Genomic DNA, 6,000 nt, shown 5'->3' with positions numbered 1-6,000 from the left:
ATAACCTGCAAATATCTTCTCCCATTCTGAGGGCTGTCTGCTTGCTTTACTTACTGTGTTCTTGGCTGTGCAGAAGCTCTTTAGTTTGAGCAGGTGCCAATAGTGTATTTTTGATGTTGTTTTAATTGCCTGGGGGAGTCCTCATAAAATTTTCACCCAGGTTGATTTCTTCAAGTGTTTTCTTTACAGTTTCTTCTAGTATTATTATAGTTTCATGTCTTAAGTTTAAATCTTTAATCCAGTGAGAGTCTACCTTAGTTAATGGTGAAAGGTGTGGGTCCAGTTTCAGTCTTCTACAGGTTGCCAGCCAGTTTACCCAGCACTGTTTGTTAAACAGGGAATCCTTTCCTCACTCAGTGTTTTTAATTGGCTTGTCAAAGAGCAGGTAACAGTAAGCAGCTTAAGAAAATTGGTATAGAAGGGACATTTCTTAAACTAATTGAGGCCATCTACAGCAAACCCACAGCCAATATCGTATTGAATGGAGTTAAATTGAAATCATTTAACACTGCCGAAGGTGTGTTAAAATCTCCGACTATGATGGAGCTGGGAGAGATCAAGTTGCTCATGCCTGTTAGAGTATCTCATAAATTGAGGTGTATTCTGGTTGGGTGCATAGATATTGATAATTGAGATCTTGGCATATTGAGTATTACTCTTAACAGATATAAAATGACCATCCTTATCCTTGCTTACTTTTGTTGGTTTAAACCCAATTGTATCTGTAAATAAAATTGCAACACTGCTTTTTTCAGCTTTTCATTTTCCTGGAATATAGATGACCATCCCTTCACCCTGAGTCTATATTTATCTTTTAAAGTAAGATGCGATTCTTGAATATAGCAGGTCTCCAGTCTGAGTTTCTGTATCCAATCAGCCAATCTGTGCCTCTTTAGAGGACAATTTAAGCCATTCACATTGATTGAAATTATTGATAAGCCTGGTGAAATATTGGGCATCGAGTTACTCGAAAGTCCAGTAGACATTTTTAATCCTTTTGCCACTGTGGAAGTTGGAATTTGATCAAAAGTTTCTGAGTGAGTTTACTTTTGTGGTGGATGATTGCACTGGTCATTATGGAGGATAGGTTTGAAAATTTCTTGGAGAGCTGGTTTAGTTATGGCAAATTTCTCCAACATATGAATGTCGTTAAAGTATTTAATTTCTTCATCATAGATGAAACTCAGTTTAGCTGGATACAGGATCCTGGGTTGAAAGTTATTTTGTTTTAGGAGATTAAAAGTCAATGACTATCCCCTTCTAGCCTGAAAGGTTTCAGCAGAGAGATCTGCAGTCATCATAATGCTCTTCCCCTTGTAGGTTATGGTTTTCTTATGTCTAACTGCTTTCAGAATTTTCTCTTTCATTTTGACTTTAGTGAAATTAATTATGATGTGCCTAGGGGATGTCTTGTTTGGGTTGAGTCATGCTGGGGTTCTGAAACTATCTGCTATCTGAATTTCAGAATCTCTTGGCATGTCTGGGAAGTTCTCTTTCATAATTTCATGAAGAAGAGCCTCTGTGTTTTGTGAGGCAAATTTGTTGCCTTCAGGGATTCCTATAAGGTGAATATTAGTTTTCTTCAAATTATCCCAGAGCTCTCTGAGAGAAAGATCCATTTTTGCTCTCCATTTCTTTTCATCTTTGAGCTCTTGGGCTCGTTCAAAAGCTTTGTGTTCAGGGTCAGAGATCCTTTCTTCTGCCTGTTCCATTCTGTTACCTAGGGATTCTACCGTGTTTTTCAGATCTTTGAGGGCTGCAAACTTTGCTTCAGTGTTTCAAAATCTTTGGTCATTTTATCTTTGAAATCATTGAATTCTTGAGACATCTTTTGAATAATTTCTTGAGATATCTTTTGAATAATTTCTTGAAATTCTAATTCCCTCCTTTCTTCCATTCTGTTAGTTTTATTTGCTATCCAAATTCTGAACTCGATTTCTGACATCTTAGCCATCTGTTTATGGATGGGGTCTTCAATTGCATCTACCCCATTTTTCCTTGGGGGAGTTGATCTACTCTTGGTTATTCAAGTTGCCAGAGTTTTTCCGATGATTCCGCCCCATGCTGAATTTACACTGTTTGGAGACCTTATCAGAACCGTTAAGTCAGTGGCTGCCACCAGAGAAGGTGCTGGCTTCTTCTGGTTGCCTAGAGAGACAGGGCATGTCTGTTGTCTTCTCCCAGTCCTCAGGTGCTGGGGCCACCAGGGGGCAGGGCAGTGGCTGCCGGGAACATACGCAGCTGGATCAGACCTCATTCGGCCTGCCAGGGTGACCAGGGGGCAGGAAAACAGCAGCAGCCCGATCAGTCCTAATTTGGCCCCACCTTGGGGCAGGGGAATGGCAGCGGCAGCACGGGGCACGTGCCTGGCCAGATCAGTCCTAGTTCAGCCCCATCAGGGTGACTGGGGGCAGGGGAATGGCAGCGGTGGCATGGGGCACTTGCAGCTGGATCAGTTCTAATTCAGCCCTGCTGGGGAGGGTGGGGTGGGGGCAAGGAAACTGCAGCGGCAGGATCAATCCTCATCCGGCCCACTGAGGCAACCGGGGTGGGGGGGCAGGGGAATGACAGTGGCCAGGTCACTCATCATTCGGCCCCACCGGGGCTACGGTGGGGAGGGGAGCAGTGGAATGACAGGGACGGCACAGAGCACACGAGCATCCGAATCAGTCCTACTTTGCCCTGCTGGGGCGACCTGGGGGCAGGGAAACGGCAGCTGCTGGATCAGTCCTGGTTCGGCCCGCCGGGGCGACTGAGGGACAGGGGAACGGCAACAGTGGCATGGGGAACATGGTGGATCAGTCCTAGTTCGGCCCGCCAGGGCAACCCTGGGGCAGAGGAAAGGCAGCAGCCAGTGTGGGGACAGGGCTGAGACAGTGCACTTGGTCCCGCAGGTGGGGGGACTCTACTCTCATTGTCTCTGCAATCAAGGCGGGAAGGGTGGACTGGAGGTTCAAAATGGCAGTGAAAATGGTAGTTCAATTTTTCTGCATGGTGAGAGGGTGTTCAGAGTCTCAGCAGGGTCCCTCTAGGGAAGTAGACCCCACTGCCTGTAGCTCTCACACGTGGGGTAGGTCCTCAGTTCATCTCTCGCCTGTAAGAAGCTTACAGGAGAAGACAAAGAGAAAACAAAGAGAAAAATACAGCTCTCTTGGGGCAGGGGATGGACACTTTTCCTTTGAGATGTTCTGTATACCTGTAAGTTGCACTCCAGGAGTCGCAGCTTGCCTCAGCAGAGGTGTCCTGCAGGTATGACTCTTCTCTCTCAGCTCAGCTCCTTGTCTTCAACTTTGTTAGGTGTTTTCTGGACTTTATCCTTCCCTCTGAATGGGAGCTTCTGTCAGAAGCTGGTACCTGTCGGCCACCTTGCCCCTAGTCCTATCTAGTAGAACTTAATAGTACAATTGTCAAATCTGGAACTTTTTTCCATGCTAGTTACTATATTTGGGCTGTGATGTCATATGGTACTCATTTTATAATCTCTAATTGACAAAGTTTAATAACTTGGCTGAGCATAATTCAAGAATGATTTTGATCTAGAGAATGGTATAGATTTGTAGAAAATATTTTATACACTTACTAACCAATTTCAGATTTTTTTAATTTTTATTAAATCATAGCTGTGTACATTAATGCAATCATGGGGTACAATGTGCTGGTTTTATATACTCTTTTATTTTCATCAACCTGGTTAACATAGCCTACACTGCATTCAGATGTTTTTATATATCTCACTATTGCTCCCCGCTTCCACTGGAAGACAAGTAATGCTGATGGTAAACATGCATACAAGGTTCATTATCCAAAAGAACTTCTTTTAATACTCTGCTAACCTCCTCTTCTTAAGGAATAGTCATGCCCCTGGTTGACTGTGGAAAAGAAAAGTGAAGGGTTTCTGAGGAAAGTGCAAGCTTTTACCTCTTTGCTCAGCCTTTTGCTGAAGGACATCAATTGCACCACAGCTACTGATGAGTTACAGTTTGGAAGGAGGTTGTAAAGAGTGATGCTAAGTACAGGCATACCTCATGTTCTTGGGCTTTATTGTGGTTCTCAGATACTGGGTTTTTACAGAATGAAGATTTGTGTCAACCCTGCATCAAGCAAAACTGTCAGTGCCATTTTTGCAACAGCATTTGCTCACTTTGTGTCTCATTTTGGTAATTCTCACAGAATTTCAAACTTTTTCACTGTTGTTATACCTGTTAGGCTGACGTGTGGTCAGTGATCTTTGATGTTACTATTGTAATTGTTTGGGGGCACACAACTATATCCATGTAAGACTGCAGACTTAAACCATACAGAGATGTGTTCTGACTGCTCCACCAACAAGCCGTTCTTCCATCTCTCCCTCTCATTGGGTTTCCCTATTCCCTGAGACACAACAATATAGAAATTAGTCCAATTAATAATCACTCCTACAGTGGCCTCTTAAGGTATCAAGGGAAAGGAAGAGTTGTATGCCTCACCTTAAATTAAAAGCTAGAAATGATTACGCTTAGTGAGGAAGGCATGTGAAAAGCCTAGACAGGCTGAAAGGTAGGCCTCTTGCACCAGTTAGCCACATTATGAATACACAGAAGTTCTTGAAGGGAATTAAAAGTGTCACTCTGGTGAACACATAAATGATAACCAAGTGAACTAGCCATATCCCTGATTTAGAGAAAGTTTTGGTGGTCGGGATAGAAGATCAAACCAGCCACAGTCTTCTCTTAAGCCAAAGCCTAATCCAGAGCAGGCCTAACTCTTTAAGAGAGGCTGAGAGAGGTGAGGAAGTGGCAGAAGAAAAGTTTGAAGTTAGCAGAGGTTGGTTTAGGAAGTTTAAAGAAAGAAGCCATATTAGTAACATAAAAGTACAACATGAAGCAGCAAGTAGATATAGAAGCTACAACAGATTATCCAGAAGATCTAGCTGAGATTGTTGACTGAAAATGGCTACAGTAAACAACAGGTTTTCAATGTAGATGAAATAGCCTTATACTAGAAGAAGATGCCATCTAAGGACTTTCCTAGTTAGAGAGTAGAAGGCAATGTCTGGCTTCAAAGCATCAAAGGACAGGCTGGCTCTCTTGTTTGGGACTAATGCAGCTAGTACAACTTTTTTTTTTTTTGAGACAGAATCTTACTCTGTACTCTGGGTAGAGTGCTGTGGCATCCTAGCTCATGCTATTACAACTCATTGACAACGCACCTACTGACCCAAGAGCTCGGATGAACATGTATAAGGAGATGAATGTTGTTTTCACACCTTCCAATACAGCATCCATTCTGCAGCCTATGGATCAAGGAATTTTGATTTTTGCGTCTTATTATTTAAGAAATACATTTCATAAGTCTATCCCTGCCATAAATAGTGATTCCTCTGATGGATCAGGGCAAAATAAATTGAAAACTTTCTAGAAAGGATTAACCATGTGATTAAGAACATTTGTGTATCTTGGGAGAATGTCAAAATATCAAAATTAATAGGAAGTTGGAAGAAGTTTATTCTTTGACTTCTTCCAACCTTGACTTTGAAGGGGTCAGTAGAGGGAGTAACTGCAGATATGGTAGAAATAGCAAGAGAACTAGAATTAGAAGTGTAGCCTGAAGATGTGATTGAATTACTACAATCTCATAGTAAAACTTTAATGTGCACTGCTTCTTATAGGTGAACAAAGAAAGTAGTCTCTTGAAATAAAGCTACTCCTAGTGAAGGTGCTATGAACATTGTTTAAATGATAACAGAGGATTTAGAATATTTCATAAACATACTTAATAAACAGTGGCAGAGTTTGAGAGGATTGATTCTAATTTTGAAAGAAGTTCTACTGTGGAGAAAATGCTGTCAAAACAGGATCCAGGGTGGCGCCTATTGCTCAATGGGTAGGGAATTGGCTCCATATACCAAGGGTAGTGGGTTCAAGCCTGACCCCGGCCAAACTGCAACAAAAAAATAGCCGGGCATTGTGGTAGGTGCCTATAGTCCCAGCTACTTGGAAGGTTGAGGCAAGAGAATCGCCT

This window comes from Otolemur garnettii, unplaced genomic scaffold (genome assembly GCF_000181295.1).
Source record: "Otolemur garnettii isolate 467f Iridium unplaced genomic scaffold, OtoGar3 scaffold00001, whole genome shotgun sequence".
Classification (NCBI taxonomy): Eukaryota; Metazoa; Chordata; class Mammalia; order Primates; family Galagidae; genus Otolemur; species Otolemur garnettii.
The sequence above is the reverse complement of the archived record's forward strand: the minus strand, read 5'-3'. Positions refer to the sequence as shown.